Source organism: Anarrhichthys ocellatus, unplaced genomic scaffold, assembly GCF_004355925.1.
Source record: "Anarrhichthys ocellatus isolate YVR2014 unplaced genomic scaffold, GSC_Weel_1.0 scaffold22, whole genome shotgun sequence".
NCBI classification, from domain to species: domain Eukaryota; kingdom Metazoa; phylum Chordata; class Actinopteri; order Perciformes; family Anarhichadidae; genus Anarrhichthys; species Anarrhichthys ocellatus.
The window spans coordinates 4,728,855-4,749,756 of record NW_022280052.1 but is presented as its reverse complement, the minus strand read 5'-3'; the positions used below and the strand labels follow the sequence as shown (position 1 = coordinate 4,749,756).

At 43.3% G+C, this 20,902-nt stretch overlaps 1 protein-coding gene across 1 annotated transcript in view; it reads right to left on the bottom strand.

The window, feature by feature from the left end:
• The window catches only part of ptprsa (protein tyrosine phosphatase receptor type Sa), a 178,756-nt gene extending 178,673 nt beyond the window's left edge, over positions 1-83 (bottom strand). Inside the window, exon 1 of the mRNA XM_031859728.1 lies at positions 3-83. The gene's annotated coding sequence lies outside the window, so the exon portion shown is untranslated. The remainder of the gene's footprint in view (positions 1-2) is intronic.
• Positions 84-20,902: the final 20,819 nt, after the last annotated feature.

Below are 20,902 nucleotides of genomic sequence, written 5' to 3'. Positions count from 1 at the left end.
ACAACTGGGTTGTTTTCAAAACCTCTTTAGCTTCATATCTTCAGCTGCTCCAGGGGCTTCTTCTTCTTCTTCTTCTTCTTCTTCTTCTTCTTGTTACTCGCTCACTTGCACCTTTAAAGTAGATAGAAAAAGGGGGAGAGGGAGTAAAAGAGAGAGGGAAAATGAAAGAGAAACATTAATGAAAGGGACTACTAAATGAACTGCCTCCTCAAGTGGTAGGTGGGGGAATTCGACAAACGCAGAGATGAGTTTCTCTCTCTCTCTCTCTCTCTCCTCTTTGCCCTTTGTGACCGCAGGACGACAGTTCTCGGGCGAAGAAGAGGCTTGCCGCTGATTGCCTGAGAGCGGTGGAGTGCGAATCTGCATGAAATCCCTCCTGACTTTCTTTTTTTTCTTCATCATTTTCTCCTCCACATCTCTAATGAGCCTGTTCCAAATCTGTGGGAGAGCATGTGTGTCTGTGTGTGCATGAGCGTGGTCGATGCGTGTTTGGATATTCGCTTAGGAAGAGATCCATACGTTTTTGGTTTCTATAGCAATTGTGTATGTGGACGGGTGTATCCAGGTTCGAGCGGGCATTTAGTTTTGTTGGTGGTGATTCTGTTATTTACTGCATGTCGACTTGAGTTTGAACACGTCATGGTACACGTGCTTGTGTGAGTTTCCATGCATCTGGAGGCCATGTCTCCTGCACGTTAGCCTCACTCAATATTCAGCCAATACTCTCGGTCGAGTCTGCAGTTGTGGGCGGCCATGAGTCCACCCTAAGGAGCTTCCGCTGAGCAGCTGAGGATGGTTATCTCCAGTGAAAGGTCAGGGGAGCTCATCATTACCCTGCGCCCAGAGTCTTCTTCTAGATAACGATATCAATATCATTGCTGGAATGGACGTCAGGGGCGTGATCAATTAATATGGACACCGAGGTTCAGGGAGGAGAGCTTCCCCAAATGCATTGCGTTGCTCGTTGAGGAAGAGTTTTCAAAATAACAGAGTTTTGACTTCAAGTTCATGTTGGGGGAAAAAAGGAAGTTGAAAATGCAATATTTATGCAAGTTCCGCATACTGAGAGATCAAATTACTATGCAGTTAGTGTGCAAGTAATGAGAGCACATAATTCATACCAAGCGCAAATGCAGTGCCTGCTATGATATTATCCACAAGGCATAACATCTTGAACTATGCTGACTGCTGCTACTGTCAAGTGTTCTCCTTCTTTCAGCCGTTCAAATCTGGACATCTACCGTGTGATGCTGAAATTGAACCTTAACCTGCAGATCAAATAAAAAAATAAAATATTAACCGAAATTAAACTGCTTACTTTCATAAAAAGTCTTGATGACGTTAATAAGACAACTTTATGCTGTGTTGTAGGATGAAAAAGGAAATGTTTGGCAGCAGAAGGGACAGTAAATTTCAGTCCTCAGCCTGATGCTGCTAACTTCTCTCCTCCTCCCGCTTAGTCTTTGACTCATGAACTGGACGCTGCTTGAAAACAGTCTCCCAGCATCCTCTATGGGTATTATTATCTGAACGGTCAACATGATCCTTTATTCTGACAGGCCACTCGGGTCAGGTCAGCCCTCGCCCGCCAATCAGTGTCAACTAACAGGCTGGCTGCAGAACGATCCCCCTGATACACGGACTGCAGCACAGCGGAGAGTAGAGATGAATGTGTACGTGTGTGTGTGTGTGTGTTACAACATGGGTTTGTGAACATGTTATAGAGTGCATATGGGGGAAAATGCAGTTCTCATATAAGCCCAATGAAAATGTGTTTGTTTGTGAGGGTGCGAATGTGAGGAAACTAAAGTGTATAAATCATTTTTACGTGAGGCGGGTTGGACAGCAAGCAGCACTGGTTTGCTGAGTTTGTGAAAAAGAATAAAAATTGTCTAGAAACGAATGCATGTGTGGCTGCATACACATGAGCATGGGTGCGTTCGTGTGTCGGTGAGAGAGCGAGGGAAGAAAATTGAGGCAGATTCTGCAATACTTCAATCTCCCACACGCTTGGCTGCCAAGACGAGGGCAGGGGGAATTTGTTTAATGTACAGCATTTATTCACTGCACACACGCTGTTGCACTACCGCTTCCTCCCAATCGAATGAGACACTCCCTTGGCTGGGCGAGTCGCCATTAATAAGCCGGAATGAAGCGTTTGCCGGACAGCACGGAAGCAAAACTCACCCTAAATCAACATCTTAAGTTAATGGAAATATCGCCCGGCCTCCTCACTATAGCATGCAGGTGAGAGCGTGATGCTGCTCAATGTCTTTTTTTTTGCTGCGGATCGGGGGTTAATGCTTCGTCCACTCATTTGGAAATCAGCTCCGGTTTTTTTTCTCGTGACCCTGCAACATATTGGCATTGAGTTTAGTCACCGTGCTGAGACAGATGGCCGAGCATCATGGTGCATGGCAAATTCGGGAAATGAAAACATGCATGCTCAGAAATGGGTCCATGTATTTTCTCCTCTCCAGCAACGTCACCACACAGGGTACATTCAGAATGGAGGAAGAGGAAACTTTCAGAGAAAAATAAAAAGTCCAAAGCAAGAAAACACAAGGCTAAGCTACTCTGTGCAAATGTCAACAGGTGTGCTACCAGAGAAGTAAAAAAAAAAAACCTCAGATGAAGAAATGTCAACATAGTTTCAACCTTGACATTGACAGAAGTCAAGAGATTGTTTTCTCTTCGAATGAAAAAAAGCATTGCCATGGTAGCACCTGATGTCTTCCTCACTCCCCATTGTTCTCCAGTTATAACAGGACTGATATGCCCTGAAGCAATTAAAAGCCAAATCTTCACCAGAGTAAGGAGAAGAGAAGAGAACAGAGAGGATGGCGAGAGAAAGGGGGGAGTAAGAGGAAATGTCTGTGAAGCACAGAGAAGGTGTGAGTGGAAAGGAGGGCGGGAAAATGTGAAGTTGAGGTAATCAGAAGGGATGTGTCACGGAGAGGAGAAGTGTGAGGTGGGAGGAGGACGAGTTCAGAGAGAGGAGAGCAGACAGTGACAGGGGAGGAGAAGATAAGTCAAGAGGAGAGAGGAGGAGTCAAGATGGGACAAGTTGAAGGAGAGGAAAGCAGTGAGGAAACGACAGGTGAACACAAGCCAAGGGAAAAGACAGAAGAGACGACAGGCAGGGAGAGACGAAACTCAGAGGAGAATTAGGTATGAGCAGAGAGGAAAAGACAAGAGGGGAGATAATGGGGGCGGAGACAAAAGGAACGAGCCAAGAGGAGGAGAGAGTGGAAGAGAACGGAAATGACAAGTCGAGAAATAAGATCAGGAGAGGAAGAGAGGAAGGAAGTCAGGGGAAATGAGGAAACAATAGAGCTTAGGTGCTGCTTCTATATATGTGACTGAAAGGGAATTTGAGCCCTTGGCAGCTGTCTACGGTACACACTGACTGTTCCTTCCGAAAAAATTACAGGTTTGTCAAAACATGGGGGAGGAAGAGGTGATACAATTACAAACTTATCTTGCCATCTCGTTGATACCATTGACCTTTGAATGATTTCACAAATGCCAATGTCATACAGTCACATTCAACTGCTCAGCTGAAAGTCTTTCCTCCTGTATTTATTCAACTATAGAAACGGATTCTGAGAAACTAAAATGATTTGCTTTGAAGCATCTTTGCTCAGAGTAAAGATGACATGACATCAACTTAATTTCAGTTTATTTCACACCACACAATGGATAGCAGGCTGATTCTTCTACTGACATACCACGAAGCCTTCCTTTCTCTATCAGGAATGTGAGTGTCCTGATCTTAATGTGAAACTTACACAGACTGCTGTGGACATCCGGGACCAGTAGTAGCTCTGTTCATACTGTGCCCTTTCAGGACGCGTTAACATGCGTAGTAGGTCGCTACGTGGACAAGTCTGGACAGGTCTGCACGTTCACAACAAATTGCCAGTACGTGGACGTACGGTCAGAGCCCACGTATACACACTTTGATGACGAAATGTACTTCACACCGACCCGAGCGTACTCGCGAAAGCGTGATGCATAAGGAGAAGTACTTGGAATCCCCTGAATATAATTAAGGAGTTGACCTCAACATGATCACAGTACATATACTGTATACTATGCACAACGTTTGTGTCAAAAAAAGGCTACCTCGGTTTCGTAAGAGTCCTAATGAAAAGAAATGTAACACAAATTTCATCCGTGAGATTCTTTCAGTAGTCGCAATGAGCAGCTGTCAAAGGCTGTGTGCACTCTTATGTCCTTGAACAAGTCTCTACCTGATCATGCACCGTAAGCTGCTCTGGTTAAGAGCATTGGCTAAATGCCGAAAAATGCAAACGTAGAAAAGAAGAATCGACTTCATGGAAATTACTGTTTTGTATCAAAGCCATTTAGCAAGGCACTGAGGGACCAGTCAAGGCCCCTTTGGGCTTTGACAAAGACATAATGAGACAGTCATTGGATAATAAGCTCCTTTAGTCATTCAAATGATTTCCAATGTACTCCAGGCAACATTCTGACCCATAAAAGACAAAGACTGTAAAAGACCAAATGTCCACATGTCTTGTGTGTACCATTCCTTTTGTTTTGTACCATTACATCTCCAGCCAGCTATATATCTTGGCAATAGTGCAAAAGGGCTATAGGCTGTCTAATGGTGTCATTGAGGGGACTTTCAATTAAAGGTTAGTGTAAGTGTTGAGTTATGCTCACTGTCAGAAATGCACCCCTTAACATCAATCTCACGGATTTAACATGTTGGATTCATGTCAGAATGGGTACCCTGTTCATCGTCAACAATTTGATTGCAGTCAAATTAATGTAAAGGATGTAGCAGTACAAGTTTAAATATGCAGAGAGAGAGAGAGAGAGAGAGAGAGAGACAGACAGACAGAGAGATTGAATGCACCATCTCAGAACACTGCAATAAATCCAATATCTCAATCATCAACTCTTCTGTGCAAAATGAGTTGAATAAACTAGGAAGGGTTTGAGGAGTTTGAGGAGAAATATCTTCTCATATCAAACCAGTGAAAATGATTTTTGCCTAACATTGCAACAAGGGCATAAGAGGTTTAAAAATCTCTCCATCTACTTTTTGGTGTTCACTCATTTGAGCTGTGTGGATGAATTCATAAATATCCAGTCAAATGTATTTACATACAGCATGTAAACAAATTGGAACGTTTTTGCCCAATTAAATGCTGCAAGTCGATTGTGTGTTCCAGTCCTCTGTTGTCTCATTGGAAGTCTGCTCAGTCCTCGGACTGAAAAGCACCTGATTCAGCGGCAACACTGCTGGAAGATGTGCAGAGAGCCCTGCTTCAACTGGTTTCCTGTAAAATACTTTTTTACCTTTTTGTCAAAGTGACTAAAATCCACCGAAATTGGACGTTGCCTTCAAAACAAACCCTACAGTCAACCAGAGTGACTTTGTCCTGCAACCTCATTATTCTCCACGGCTGCTTACTAATCCTGCACCTCTGTGCGCTGTCAGAAGAGCTCCGCAACACTCAAACACCACCATTCACAGATGAAACACTCCAGCAATGAGCCACTCAGACTGAAGTTTCATTAGCGGGGCCTGTTTTGTGCAGATAAGTGCGAAAGCGTCCATTATTATAACGTGCTCTCAGCAGAGCCACAGTCATAACTACTGCCGTGCAGCCTCGGTTAAAAAAGGTCTATGAGGTGACCTGTGTGAAGTACACTTGCACACACAAGGCAGTTCTCAGTGCTTGGTTTGGAGTGAGGTCATGCGTGTAAGTTCTTTAGATTGGACATCCGTGTATGCTCTTGTTCAATGGTGACTGTCTGCTATCGGCATGCTGTATGGGGTGACTGATATTCAATTAGTCCACCTGCCAGCCCTACATGGCCCGGCATTCCAGCGCTCAGTAAATCAGCTCGCCTGACAGCCCACAGGTCAATATTAATATTAACGCCTCCATAAATAATGTTATTGTAGACCCTCATGTTAATGGTTCATGATATGATGGCCATGATAAAGTACAGCGCGCGTTCTATTGTGAAAGGACAGGGATTTAGCAGGGAAAGCGAGAGAGAGGGATAGACGGACTAAATCCCCTTCAATGTCCTTCGATAGGGACGTTGGTGACATTGGTTTGGAAAGGTGCCGAGCTGGTCACAGCTGTGAAGCCTGACTGACTAGGGGGTGGGGAGGTTGTGAGTGTGTGTGTGTGTGTGTGTGTGTGTGTGGAGTGGATTGGTGGGGGGTTTGAATGGAAGGCTGTTGGGACTGAACACAGATTAATTATTATAAATCATCTCCCAGGCCACATGTTCACGGCTGTTACTCAAACTGTTGCCTGACTGTGCGATTTCCATCTCGTACACCGCCCGGTGTGCCCTGTGTGCCCTGTGTGTTTGCGACCGTAGAGGTCTCGGGTTGAGCAGAACGGCTTTGCTGTTTTGTGACAATGGCCCCATATTTCATTCTGACAGCAACCGTATCATTGAAAGGTCTTTGTGCGGCCGCTGCAAATCTAAAGGATTAGCAACTGACTGGGAAGAGAGATGGACGTCATCAAAGAGAGACAATGGGATGTTTGAAAAGTCAGCGTGTTACCTTGACCTCTGGGTCAAAACAAGTGTAGGGGCATCAGTCGTTTCATCTAGAGAGGCCAAAGCTTCAGGACCTATGTGAAATGGCAACTTCCCGTCTCTTCAATCTCAACCTTTTGCAGCATGAAGTCTTTGTTTCACTCATTCGGGGATGAAAGGATATAGACTTTTGTCTGCCCTACTGCAGGTCCACATAGTTGCACACATTTCTTTCAACTAACTTCTCAGTACACACACTCCTCTACCTGCTGGCCTTTGAGCAGCCTCACTGGTTCGATTGCAAAGTTCGAGAGAAGCTCATCAGTAGTTGCTGAGGGAGAGAGCAGTTTGACTCATTTACATGCTTCACCACACAGACGTTGACTGAACTTCCAGCATGCAAATTCAAACTAGTGATGTTACGGTCACAAGCTTCCCCCAAAACCTCTCTAGTTGTGGCATAATTTGTGCCCCGAGTAGCCGCACGCTCAAAAATGCATGCCTTGAGGGGTTAGCATTATCAACAAAGCATCCAAAAACACTGTGCAGTCCAATCATGAAATAATCATAACATTTTAATTCCCATTTCCCATGTCTAAATGCTCCTTCTTTACACAATGTTGAGAAATTAAAAATAAACAAAAAGAGTAACAAACATGTTTTGTTATCCCCTCGCAGGCAACAGCTCGCAAACAAATTAAATCTGAATAAATCACCGTGCAGAAATATTAATCAGCTCTTATGCTCATCTGCGAGGGAGGCGGTGGCTGATGCACTGCGTGGTGATTGGTGGGGAGAGGAGAAGATGAGTGTGCGCACACACACACACACCCACACACATACACACACACTAAATTATCCAATGTATTATTACAGTTATCTGCCATTGTGGAGAATTCTGGGAAAGATTTCGAAACCGACTGTGGATTCAGTTATGATGTCACCTCCCACCACTCTACACACACTTTCTCGCCCACACACACAAAACCTCCACCATCCCTGGACCAGGGGTTTTGCAAAGCCCGGATCATCCCTGCTAATCCATACTCATTAAGGATGAACTGCATGATAGCGTGCCACCACCAGCAGCCTCCACGCACCGGCCCCCCCTTTACCCCACTTTCAGCCGTGTACACACTCACCCTGCCACCGTGGATAAGTGGCAGCTTTGACGGTGATTTGGAATTGCTGCAGATTGTTGCATGCGTGTTTGTTGCTGCTGTTTGAGTCAACAGAACACCTGCCACACTTGTCAGTGCTAATCAGGCCCGGTTTAATTAATAGCGACAAAGCTTTTATTTCACTCCAGTGAAGGCGACGCGTTTGACCGAGGGAAGTTGAGCACTCTTCGCCACACTCTTCAGAGGAGTGTGTCTTCAAACGGAGGAGGAATTCAAGATGAGGCAGGCTGCAAAGGTGACAGAGCTGGTGAATCGCTTTTCTCTGGTAAAACGTAAAAGGTTTCAGAGTTTGTGCAAAGCTTCCAATCAATTATTCAAACGCTTTCATTGTTCCACAGGACGGAGGAGAAATAGTTTCTGCACTCAACAGTTTTTTCACCCGAGGATCGGAACATAAATAGAATGTTCATCCTCAGCGCTCCTCCAGATCACTGAGAAGGTCACTGCTGAGTGGAGTCTACCTCCAAGCCCCTTGGGCTGAACAAACAAATGCCACACGGATACTTCCCGTCCAGCTTTCTGCCTCCAAAATAACTCTCCCTCTGTGGGGTTCTTAAATAAATTACAGATATGCTATCCTCCCAAGATGGGATCTCTGTTCTCCAGCACAAATTAAAAATTTAAGCCTATTTAGACTGGTGCCTTGTGTAACTTGAAGCAGTGTGGTTGCAAGGGGCGATATCCAACCAGAGTTGTGTCACAGCAGTACTTAGGCTAGTAGCGATGCTTGTTGCTCTGGGGCACTGCATCCGGAGAGGAAGCAGGGTGGCCTTGATGTTGGAGAGAATATATCTTCTAACTAAAAGGTCAGCGGCTTGATCTCACAGCAAAGCAGCGTTCCTACCCGCAGCGACGTGTCGTGTCAATGTGCCAAGACACCGAACTCTGACTTGCTCCCTCCGTGTGAATCACTCCGTGCGAATCACTCCGTGCGACACCTAGAACCAAAAGCCTAAAACGGAAACACAACTTCAAAGACTCTACTTTGAATATGATTGAACTATGTGCCAGTTTTATTTTCCTTTTTTTCATTTCCTCCTACTCGTCAAATTCACACACACACACACACACACATACTCATGAAGTTACATCAAAATGAGTGTCTTGTAGAAAGTTAGGCGTGAGGTGCTGAACCTGGCTTCTACCAAGATGAGCTGGTCTTCTTTTTTGTGAACACAATGAACATCAACATGTGTACAGACTTCTGTACTGCAGGTTGGACTAGCGCATTGGCAGATTCAAACTCACAGCTCCAATGATTGTGCTTGGCAGTGAAATGCTGGATATAAATAGAAATAACTCCAAATGTATACAGCAATTACAAACACTCAAATTCATTAATAAACAAAACAAATGTATTTGTCCTTCCGAAGACTAATAAGGCAGCACGCAGAGAGAAACAGGATTATCGCTAAACTCTAATGCTTGATAATTGAAAATAAATTCACTCTTAAATACACCAGAGGTTTGCCTGGGAGGACTGCACATCAGCAAAGCACATCCTATTTATCTAGTGTTTAAGAGATGGGTAAGGTCCAAAAAGGCTAATTAGGTGGGAACTCTTTACAATAACAGTAGAACAGGAGACACTGTGTGAAGTAAATGTCCCCCAATCATTACGCAGCAGAGAGCTAAATAAATTAGTTTGTGCGCGTGTGTGCGTGGTGAGGGGGGGGAATTTAATAAACCCAGCCTCACTTTGAACCCAGAGAAAGCATTTTGTCATTTGACCTTCATTAAAATCTTCTATTCATTGCTTGTGCTCTGGTGATGAATCAGGAAATGGCTCCTATTGTATCTTACAGTGTGTGAGGTACAGCGTTTTCCCGGACCTAACTTTCATTAGCTTGTGTCTCTTCAAACAATAAGCGGAGCCTCGATCGAACACAGGTTTTAGAAAGTATTTGCCATGGGTCGATTTAACAGAAATTAGACTGGAATCAAATCAGGAGGCGATTCCAGCAGCGATCCACGCAGCAAGCACAAACCTAATGTAAAGTCTACTTTAAACACTTTCAAGTAAGTTGAGGTACGTTGATTAAGAGCAACACCTTTTACCTCGGAGTAAAGATAATCATGAAGAGGGGTAAAAAACAAAAAAAAAAGGGAAACATTCATAGTTCTCTTTTGGAGCAGGAGACTTTCCGGTGAGGGATGTCTTCCCTCCATTGAAGCATTGCTGGATTAACGTAATCAGAGGATTAATCAGACTTGAAACACTGGAGGCTGTGCCGGTGGCCCCTTTATCCGACTGAGTCGAAGCCAGGGCCACAGAATAAGGAACGAGAGCAGGGAGATGGCATTCCCACAACCTCTCTCTCTCTCTAGAGATCTCAGCTCGCCAAAAGACCTAAGAGGCAAGAGGGGGAATGAGACGCTCCCAGTCTGCCCCCAACCGCCTTTTTCGGGACTGGGTGCCTCTTGCAAACGTCTCGATTCTCATTCGGATGAGAGTCCATGAGTTTAGAATTTTGAGATGGTGGTGTATCATGCAAGACAAGGGTATGACCAAGCGCAGCGGTCGGAATAATCACACTCATCATAACGAGACCCAAGCAATAACCCAGTTTACCCGCCCCAAGACAATTTATAAACAAACATGCCAATCACTTAAAAGCAGTAGCCCTAGTGTCAACCTAATGGCAATCTACATTACATTCACATTGCTTCCAGGTTAAACGCAATCTAACACCAAGAATTTGCACCCTCCTTCCTTGCACGGATTTGAAGACGCGATGAGCCAATTGCCCTCGAAACTGGCAGAAATTAGCTCTTGCTGTGCCATGTTCGTCTGACCCCGTAGTGAAGGATCAAATCTCTGAGAAGGCCGGGCGCTTTATATTCGACCACATGAGCAGCTCTTTAGAATTTGACTGACAGAAAAAAAAGGGATTTGCAGTCAATCTGCGATGAATAGATAAATAAATAAAATTAAGTGCTGATCCGTCTCCAACTGTCTGTCTGGAATTATGCTGCAATCTCACCTCCTAGGCTGAGCAACGGAAGAAAATAAGACTGTAGCACATGCTCATGAGAAAAAAAACAAGAGAAGCCTGCAGTGTGAACAGGGAGGGCATCATTGATCCCAGCTCTCTAGTAGCCAGGTCATCGATTGCAGTATACAGCTGTGATACTTGGCACACCTTGCTGACTCCAACCACAACTTTGAATCTGCTGCAAACAGCGAGTATGTTTCTCCTTCCTTTTGTCAGCTGACCAAAAGATGCAGAGAAGAGGCGGGGGAGGGGAAATCTTACACTATCCTCACATAGTTGTGTGGGAACATCATTTTTCAACCACAGCTTTGCTTCCCAATCCCCAGGAGGCACTTTGTTTTTTAAACAGTAATCATTATGTTGTGGAAGCGGCTGCCGGGCAGGGTTGAAAATGCAACTGGAGCCAATGAGCAGAGGCATACACTCGCTGGGGTGCACAGGCGCACAGATACGGGAGAGCCATCGAGGGGATCGGGAACGAAGAGCCCATATTTGATCTTGTGTACTCCCTGGAGATTTATCGATCCTGGAATCTCATCAAGGCTTCTTTTGCAGGGTTAAGTAAAACACAGACATCAAAGATCAACTTGTTTTTCTTTGCACCCCTCCTCCACAAGAGCCCTTCTTACACCCACTCTTCTATTTAAAGATGTGTATCTCCCAACATTCAATATGAATGCACTTAAAAGAGCATATGTGAGGAGGAGAGGAGAGCGAAAAAGCACTTTCAACAAGTAGTGGCAGAATGCAGCTAATAGCAGTCTGATCAGCCAGTGTTTCATCTTCGCCACATTATCTCCAAATTCAATATTGGTTCTTCAAACACTCTGAAAAAAGAAGGGGCTGATGTGTCTAAACTCTCCTGCTATTTACGCATCCAGGCCACACTTAGTATTCCACTCCTGTTGTTGGTGTCCCCTACGTGTCTCCTCAATCGCTGCCAAAACAAGCCATAATATATAGAGCTGATGCGTAGACATCGATGTCTGGTGAAGAATTACAGATTGACTGTACGTTAGAGGCTTGTCTGTCAATGCACAGCCGCTCTTGTTATTGACTCTGACAAATTTCGGGATGCTACTGATAACGGCTTGACAAATGGGCCCCACTCTTCCTCATCCAACAAACAATACATCTCCCTACGTCCCCCTGTCGCCCACCTCTATTAGATTCTATTATGTGATGCAATATCACGCCGTGGCTGAGTACAACCAGGAAGTGCTGAGTACAGAAAAGCATTGTGGGTACGATATGAAAATCCTGTGCTTTGGCAAGGAACATATAGAGATCCAAAAGGGGCAAATCTAAAGGGATTAGACATAATCCCTGTCACTTGGTATAAAGCTCTATTGCTGAGACTACAGAAACAGAATAGGAGTTGAACGGATATTAATACGTTTTGCTGTGGTCATTTGACCAGGTGTTGTAAATGATGTTCCCATTCAAATCTTAATTGTTAAGCCTTATTTGCATTTGCAGTTAGTTAGTTTGGATAACATTGTTGAACCTTTTTTTTTTCAAATAAACGCTAAAAAGAACTCTATTGCATCGCTGTGTTGAGCAAAGTTCTTGAAATGTTATTGTAAGTGCTTTTTATAAGAAATACTATTTTCTGCAATAAGTGAGGACAACCTGGTTATCAGTGACTGAGGAAGGACAGACTGCTTTTTCACTCACTTTTCCTTCAAGTATCTTTTCATCTTAAAGGACCTTGCTGTCACAACACCATGCCTTCGAGCCCACAGGAAGAGATTCTTAACTACTGGTTAAGTTCTACAGCAAAAAGACGTTTTACTTCAGCCTATTATTTTTGTCCTACCCATGGCTCTGAGATATTGCTCCAGTACCAATCCAGTTCGTAATTCAACCGTGGGACTGCAATTCCCTATATTCACATGTGTTTATCTGAACAGATTTAGTCAGCACCTGTCAGAGGCTGCTGGATGGGATTCCCAGTGAAGGCAGCCCTCTGAGAGAGGACTTTTCACACACACTCACACACAAATGCGGAGCTGGTGTTGCCATTCAGTCAAAAGCTATTCTTTACAACCCATCATCACAGTGGGGTAATATAAACACGTTTGCATAGCGAGGGAATACGCACATGCCTTATTAGCTAGGAGAGCCTTTCGACCCCTTTTGGTTGAACAGGAGAGTGATAAGTGGTGAGATTAGCAGCTGAAATGAATAGCGATAATACATTACGGATAGAGCATTATTTCTTTATGTTAGGTACACAATACAAAGAATCGTTGGAATGGCACAAAACTTTATTCAGAGTAAAACCAGTTATAACTTGCATTAACTAAGTTTTACTGAAAAAGAGCATTCATGCTAAATTGACCATCCCTGAAAAAAAACAGCGATGAAACAAAAATCCTATGCATCAGCTATTAGGACTTGTACTCGTGGGTGTTATGTGACCTTTCAGTAGCTGTAGCCTGGTGGCCCAAAGGCATGCCAGCTTTAGAGAGGAGCATGCTAATGTTATGTGTGGTTTGAGCCCCTTGGTGCTATTTAGCACAGTGTGATGAGAGTTCATCTCCTTCACATCCTGCTCGTCTCTCTGTCTGAGAGCGAGTACAGAAATAGTCTTTGTCACCGACCACACAGCAGGGCACCTTTCACACACCATGTCCAACATGCCTGGACCGAGGCGCTAATATGTGTGCCAATGCGTGTAGCTTTGCAGGGCAGCTATACTGAGTGCATGTGTGCCTGTGAGTTTCGTTTTTTAAATAATTTTAATAAAAAATGCTTCATGATATCACTGACATATTCACCAGAATATCATGTTTTCCATAGGAACAAGGAGAAATAGTCTTGTCCTTGTTTTTGAAATTATTTAGTATATTTTTAAGGTTTCACATTGAAGAGACTAATCTCACTAATTTGACACATTTGAATCAATTAAATGATTCACTAATTTACTTGAAGAGGGCAGCCCTACATGCTACAGTATTCATATCAGCTGACTTTTCTCTGAAAATGGTTGTATAAATTCTCATTTTCTTGGCATTTCACCAGTGTAATCTGAACTGAGCCAAACTGTGCACAAAACCCAAATGGGAAAACATTCCGTACTGTGCCAGCTCAGTATGGAATGATACACTAGAGCAGAAGAAAAATGATCTTTGAGGGTGAGGGAAGCAGCAACAGATAAGAGGATTACTCCATTATTATCTACCCCAGGGGCTGTTACCCCAGAGCAGAGCAACACGGTTAAAAAGGGCAAGACCTTGATTTTTTTCTCTGACATGCTCACATCGCTTGAGCGAGGCAGAGTCGCTACATGACATACGATCCCAGCCTGCACAGAGCAAAGACATGTTTTTTGCCCGAGCTCAGAAAAAGCATCGTGAGGTTTGACCTTCCTCTCCTGTCCAGCCTTCCTCTAACCTTCCTCCAGAGACACCAGATGGATGGACATGGTATCTCGCTTGGATTTTGAGGTTAAGTGTGGTTCAACAATCGGAGGATTTAAAAAAAAATCTTTTTTTGGGTCAATTTGTTTGTTCTATAATCATATAAAGATTGAAAAGTGCCTGATATGGATATATCATGCTTCTTACAGGTTGGATGGTTACGCAATTGTTTTACGACAGTATGATGAAAAGAATTAGACTCAGTTTATAGAAATATTAGATATTAGGAAAGGCCAGTCTTAATTTTATGTGAGAGGAGTAGCCTTTATCTTTTGATATGTTTTTGCCAAAGAAATTCTCTGTTTTGCTTTTTTTTCCCAATAAGGACGACAGACATTGATTGCTATTTTGTATATATAAATATGACAAGACCCTCATTTTGAGTCAAATGTTTAGAACATACAAATACATGCAAACACACATGAACAGCTGTATAACTCTATTATATACAGCGCTCCCAATTGTTCTCTATAAACTTAACTTTCCAAAAATCCAGAACAGATGCAAATGTGACTATTACCTGTTGTAATTGATCTTGAGAGTACACACACACACACACACACACACACACACACACACACACACACAAGCACACACAAACACACACCCAAACTAAATGCACGTCTGGCCAAACAACTGTGTTTGGCAGTGTAACGTTTGTGTGGGCAATTGAGGCAGGGCTATCTCTTTAGTTTAAACAAAGACATCAAGGGTGTTGGTGTCTCCACGTCGAGACTGAAGTGATAATTACTGTCATTCAAGCAGAAAAAGCTCATAGCACTGGCGGGGATTATTGTTAGCTAGTGACTGTCTTTGTAAGATAAACTCGCACCATCTGTCTGAGGCTTCGTTTCAGGAAATGCAACTGCCTTTCTACTCCAGTTCAACTGTATTTGCCCCTTGGCCACTTTTAAAGGCCCAGCCCTGAGCACTGTGTGTATCCTTCCAGCTCTTTTGAATATCACTATTTTGGCACTTTCTACACAGAGAGAGAAGGTAGAGTCTCACTGTTTTGCTCAAGGACACACTGCGGATGGAGAACATTAACAATTGTTAAGGCTCACTAACCACTGAACCATTAATTAACATCTAACATTTAGATTTACAAGCATTTACCTGCTGTGTGCGGGTGGTTCAATACCTTCATGGCTGCAAGGGCTTTATTGGCTTTGCATTTCAACATAGTCAAACAATTAGGACACCTTGATCCCACATATGAGATTTATTTGCAACACAAGGGGCCTTTGACCCCATGTTGAATGCCGATTAAAAATAATCTCCTCAACAAGATGAGCAGCGGGTTCCCTTGTCCAAATAATTTCTCAGGTTTCTTTCTAAGGACAATCTCCAAATGCAATAGCTAAAATTCCAGCTAGAAATAACTAGCAATTCATTTGAAAAGTCCAATGCTGGCACTAGAGAGCGGGTGAAAACATATTAATGCACAAACTTGAATCGTACCACGTTGCTGCCTTGTTGCAAACCAAGAAAGCCGATCATCAGCCAACCACTGAATCAATTGTTTTCTGCATAACCACAACCTAACCCTTTTCTAACCTTAAGCCAAACAACAGATTAACCCTTGACCCTCCTCACATTACTGTCACTTGCTATTCAGTTTAGTATCATTGTGGGAGTATGCATGACAAGTGTGACCTATAATGATAGTCACAAAGCTTCAAATCCCACCAGGCATTCTTCAGAAAGCTGGATGGCTTTTTGGATGACAGAGCATAACCTTTCACCATCTTGTGAATTTCATTTTAGAGAGATATTTCGGTTATTCAGCAAATGACTAACGAGCCTATTAAAGCTCATTGACGGTCCTGACTCCTGAGAATCCTGACAATACAAGCAGGATAACTCACGCTACTCAGTGTGCTTTTTCCAGCACGTTTTTTAAAACACAAACAGTAGGCATTCATTAAGATGCGCCCTGATGATGCTATAACTAATGAGTCGATAGAAATGAAATGGTAAGAACCACAGGAGCCTATCCATCCCAGAAGTGAGTCCATACATGAAAGAGATGTGCAGGTATATCAGCTATTCTTAGTGTTAGAAGAAAGATGCGGACCAAGAGAGGGACATTTCGTTGAAGTTGCCCTCTCTCAAGCACCCCGGCTTCTCCTCACAAAATTAGCAAAAGGAAAACAACTCACATAAAATGGTAGATGAGGACAAAGATGACACCTTGTTCAAAATGTGAAAAATGTTAGTGGCTAGTTACTCATGAGTGGGGCCTGGTAACAGGAGAGCAAAAGCCTGCCATGTTGGTACAAGAGAGCCTTGCTGAAAGATAAGCATGCAGCAAGTGAGCGGTAAGTCTGTGAAAGCTCGGGAGCTCCTCGAGAATGTGTAAATGTAGACTATCAATAGTGAGGGACAACACAGAGACAGGAGAGCGGCTGCATTTGGGAGCAATGTTTCGAGGAAAATGGAATTTCCTCTCTCCCTTTTACAAGACGAGTGACCTTTGCCCTCTGGCGAGCTCTCACCTCCTATTTCTCCATTAGTACATGGAGACCGACAGGCACAACACACACACACACACACACAAAGGCATTTGCAATTTCTCTCTAAAGAAGCCTCCCTAATACACACGCAGGCGCTCACTGTCCAACAGTCAATATTTTCTGAAAGATGGCCTCCCTCGAGAACTAGCAGGCAATCTGATGGGGGCCCTGCAATGAAAGAGCCCGTGATTGCATTCGACCGAAGCCCTTACAAAGATGTCGTACATCAAATGCCAACAGATAAAAAGCCATCCGCGAAGAGTTAATCAGCAGAGTAGCTTTCATGGCCACGTCGCAATTTGTCTCAATATCATGAAAAGAAGACCGGCTCTCATAAAAAGGCACCAATATAAATAAATACATAGCCTAAATACATAGCTGCACTCGTGTTTCATGTCGGGGCTGAATGTGATGTTATCTCAGACTACTCCATGTCTGCCAGGGCTGCTTTTATCTTACCATTTGCCAATGCTGCCTGACCTTGAGAGTGAGCTAGGTGTGTGTGTGTGTGTGTGCTTTTGTACACTTGTATATGTGTCAATGCCTGAGTGCCCTGATTGCCCCCCCCCCCCCTCTCATTCCACTGATAGAGTTGGATTTGAGAGCCTTTACAATTTGCATTCTGAGTCACAGCAGGAATGCCTGTACAAGAGGCTGTTTAAGAATGTTGTATACTTGCCACCTCATACCTGGTAGGAAACCCTGGTGCGATTCTTACGGAGAGGCACGCCGGGTGACAATGAGACTTATCCACGATAGCTGTTTTTGACCTCTTGTATACCAGCCACCACATTTCAATCAAGTTAATGCGCTGGCCCCACCAATGCCAGGGAAACAGGCAAAAAGACCAATGGAGGAACAAGGTATTTAACCCAGGCAAGAGGCTTGCCAAATACTCCAGAAGGCACACAGAGCCATTTGAAGGACTTCCGCTTGAATGACTTTCAGGGATTATCCAGAGTGGAGACTACTGAATCACAACGTCATTTAATCATGCAGTTATGGTATGGATTGTGAGGCATGTACATTTAAAATGCTCTAGAAAAGACAACATTTTGGATCAGATGAATTACTTAATGAATATGAGTGTACACCGGGGAACAGTATCCACTTATCTTGATAATTTTGGCATCCTTCTCCGCCCAGGAAGCTTTGCTTTTTGTGATCTGGAAACTGCAGCAATCAACATTGTAATCTGAATTGGAAAGCCTACACTTAAAACCTCTTGTCATCAGCATTACATTTGATTAAATTACTTCGCACATTATTTAAGTCAAAATTAACTCTATGTACTCTGTGTACCAGCTTTCAGACACCCCCAGCTTGTTAGCAAAATAATAAAATAGTAGTGTTGTGCCTTAACCAGTGATTTAAGGGAACACAGTGATGTGGGGATGATTATAAAGTAAAAATGTAGCATTTGAATCAGTTACAAAGTATTTCAAAATGATTAACTGCACTTTTAAAATACTGGTGGCTTGTATCGAAACTGGATCTTTGTGTTTTAAAGTTACTGCTGTTTTTACTGGAAGTAACTTCTGTTCCTTGCAAACATTCAGCATTTGGTATGCGATCCACAATCTAAACTTGTTCCAGCCCTCTTTGGAGCACTCCATCCACCTTGGCAGTGGATGGGCTTGATTATGTTCAAGGCTGAGACATCCCGGGGGTAAAATTCTTTATCTCCTTCAGGAAATCTAGACGCCGTTTCCTTTGCTCTCAAGACACGTCGACCCAGACCGTCACAATCAATTGTGTCAGTCTGCATTGACACAAGCGTCTGTCACGAACCATTTACCGATATACAATGACGGCAGGCCGCAATCCTACTGTAAATATCAGACTTCTGTATGTGGTAATGCTTATATGACTAAGGCCATATCCTGTGCATTATGTCTAATGCTCTTTTGGGTTAGAGTGAGCAACTGAAATGTGTAAACACTGATGTAGAATGCTGGCTATGGTGCATTTATAGTGTGCTTCTGTATTGGAATGTTAGCATGTCACATCTCCTGCTGTGTATCAGATTACATTGTTTTTCTATTCACTGTTAGTTCTGTTTTTTGTTTTTTTTCTCACTCTGCACTGGGGCCACCTAGCCAGGTATCTGTAAACATTTGATATTTCAAAATCAGTTCTTTCACACACATAAACATTCACATCCCACCAAAGATCCCAAAGGTAAAGCGTCCTTGGGAGATCGAAGTTTCGTCGAGCTGTTCATCAGACATCTGCTAAACGCCTCATCATGAAAGCGTCGAGGTTTATTCCCTTGCGTTGCCGTGCCAAGAACAACTGGCAGGCGAAAAGAAACCTTCCACTCTGCCACCAAGGTTAGGTGAATGACAACGCTGAGTTACTGAGACACATGCAAAGGGAGGAGACAGTCATGGAGGGGGGAAACAGGAGAGGTAGGCCACAGTCACGTCCATCTGTACATTCTTTTCCTTTTTCCTGGCCCTTTTCATTTCCATTTTTTTTTGGGAATTCCTAGCTGCGTTTTCTGCCGCCGCATTTTTCTCTTAGGTTTTTTTTTTTTTCTGTTTATATTTTCTGATTGTAACTCTCAAAGCACTCACTGTACAAAGACAATGCTCCTCTCCACACTCACCGTTTTCTCTGCCTTACCTCCTTGAACCATCTCTTTCTCTCACCTCAGAAACAAAAAGGGGAGCTAATTCTGTCCCTGCATTATTAATCGTCACACAGCAAGGAGCAACTGGTGCTGAAACGAAATCCAAATGAAGGTCAAACAGGAGGATTGGCCAGCCGAGAAACTTAACCCAGCAGCTCTCTATTTTATCTGGAATTTGGAAGACACACAGGAAAGAGAATGCAAAGTATATGCAAAATACAATGTAATGTAAACAACTCAATAACTCAATTGCCAAATGTTGTCTGACTTTTGTACGATGAGAGAAATGTTGGCATATCCAACATTGATCACATCTTCGCTGTGTTCTGAATGTGCAAACTAACAGCTGACATCAAGCATCAAAAGTCAATCACATGCATCTCCCAAAATTGCTGCAGCAGAATTAAAATCAACGGCAAAACAAAGCTATATATCATTACCATTAGAATGTGACGGTATCTAATTATTCAAACTGATTGCCTAGCAGAGCATACAGTGACAGAGGACAGTCGACGTCATGTCCTATCGATTATCCATTTTTGTTTATGAGAGGGAAACACATTTGCAATCAGGGCAACTAGCTGGGCCCAATCCCAATCTCCACAGTCACGGACTCATGGACTTTGAGGCACGTTCCCGCAAAGTCCGTGAGGGTTTAGGGCTGTCCCACTGTCAAACTGTCGAGTGTTTGAGGGCTCTCTCGCAGTCATTTTGAGCCCTTTATGAACCCTTTTCGTAAGTCAGCATTAGATGCAGACTTTGCCCAAGGGAAGTACCCACAATTCATTGCAATGTGACGTTGAACACGGGGTAACCAGTGGAAGCGTGGAGACGTAAAAAGAAAGGTAAACAAAGAGGACGGCACATATGTGTTCAGCCTGGAATATTACATTTACACAGATACATTAAGGGTTAAAGATGAAACATAAAACCCCACATGAAATAAGAAGATTTCTATATATTTAATTTTCTCATTTAAGCTGTTTTGACAAAAACAAGTAAATATATTATCTGAAGTTACCTCTCATCTCGTGAGGAAAGAGCCTGGAAGACTTTCAAATCAGGGAGTAAAAAGTATAAAATAAACACCCACAATTGTACATCATATTTTTTGACGTTGTCGTGGTAATGTGATTATGTGTATATTATTAATGTAATGCAGTAAAGTGCTGTCCCATTTGTATTGACACCATTTCAAGCCCTCACAGTCTCTCACACTCAACCATTAACAGGTGACGTCAGTAAGTCCCTGAGGGTTCAGGGTTTGAGGCTTTAGGGGGACATTGGGGTTGGGCCAGGGCCTTCTTTTCTGATGTCTAATGGTCAGAGCAACAGTGACACTGAATGAATGATGATCTACGTAAAGACTGCCTGGAAAAGTACAAAATATGTATGTTGCTGTGCATATTCGAGAATTTTCAACATAAAAAGAGGGAGACGTTATCAAAGAGGGCATTATTAGGAACGAGGGGAAAGTCAAAGAGTGAAGCACATGACATGTTTCTGAAAGAGACAGATTTCAAGGTTACTACAAAAGAGAGAGTACAAGTGACGTGATGGCATATCTGGGTTAGTTATTCAGGGGGGAATTGTGGGTAGACTGATT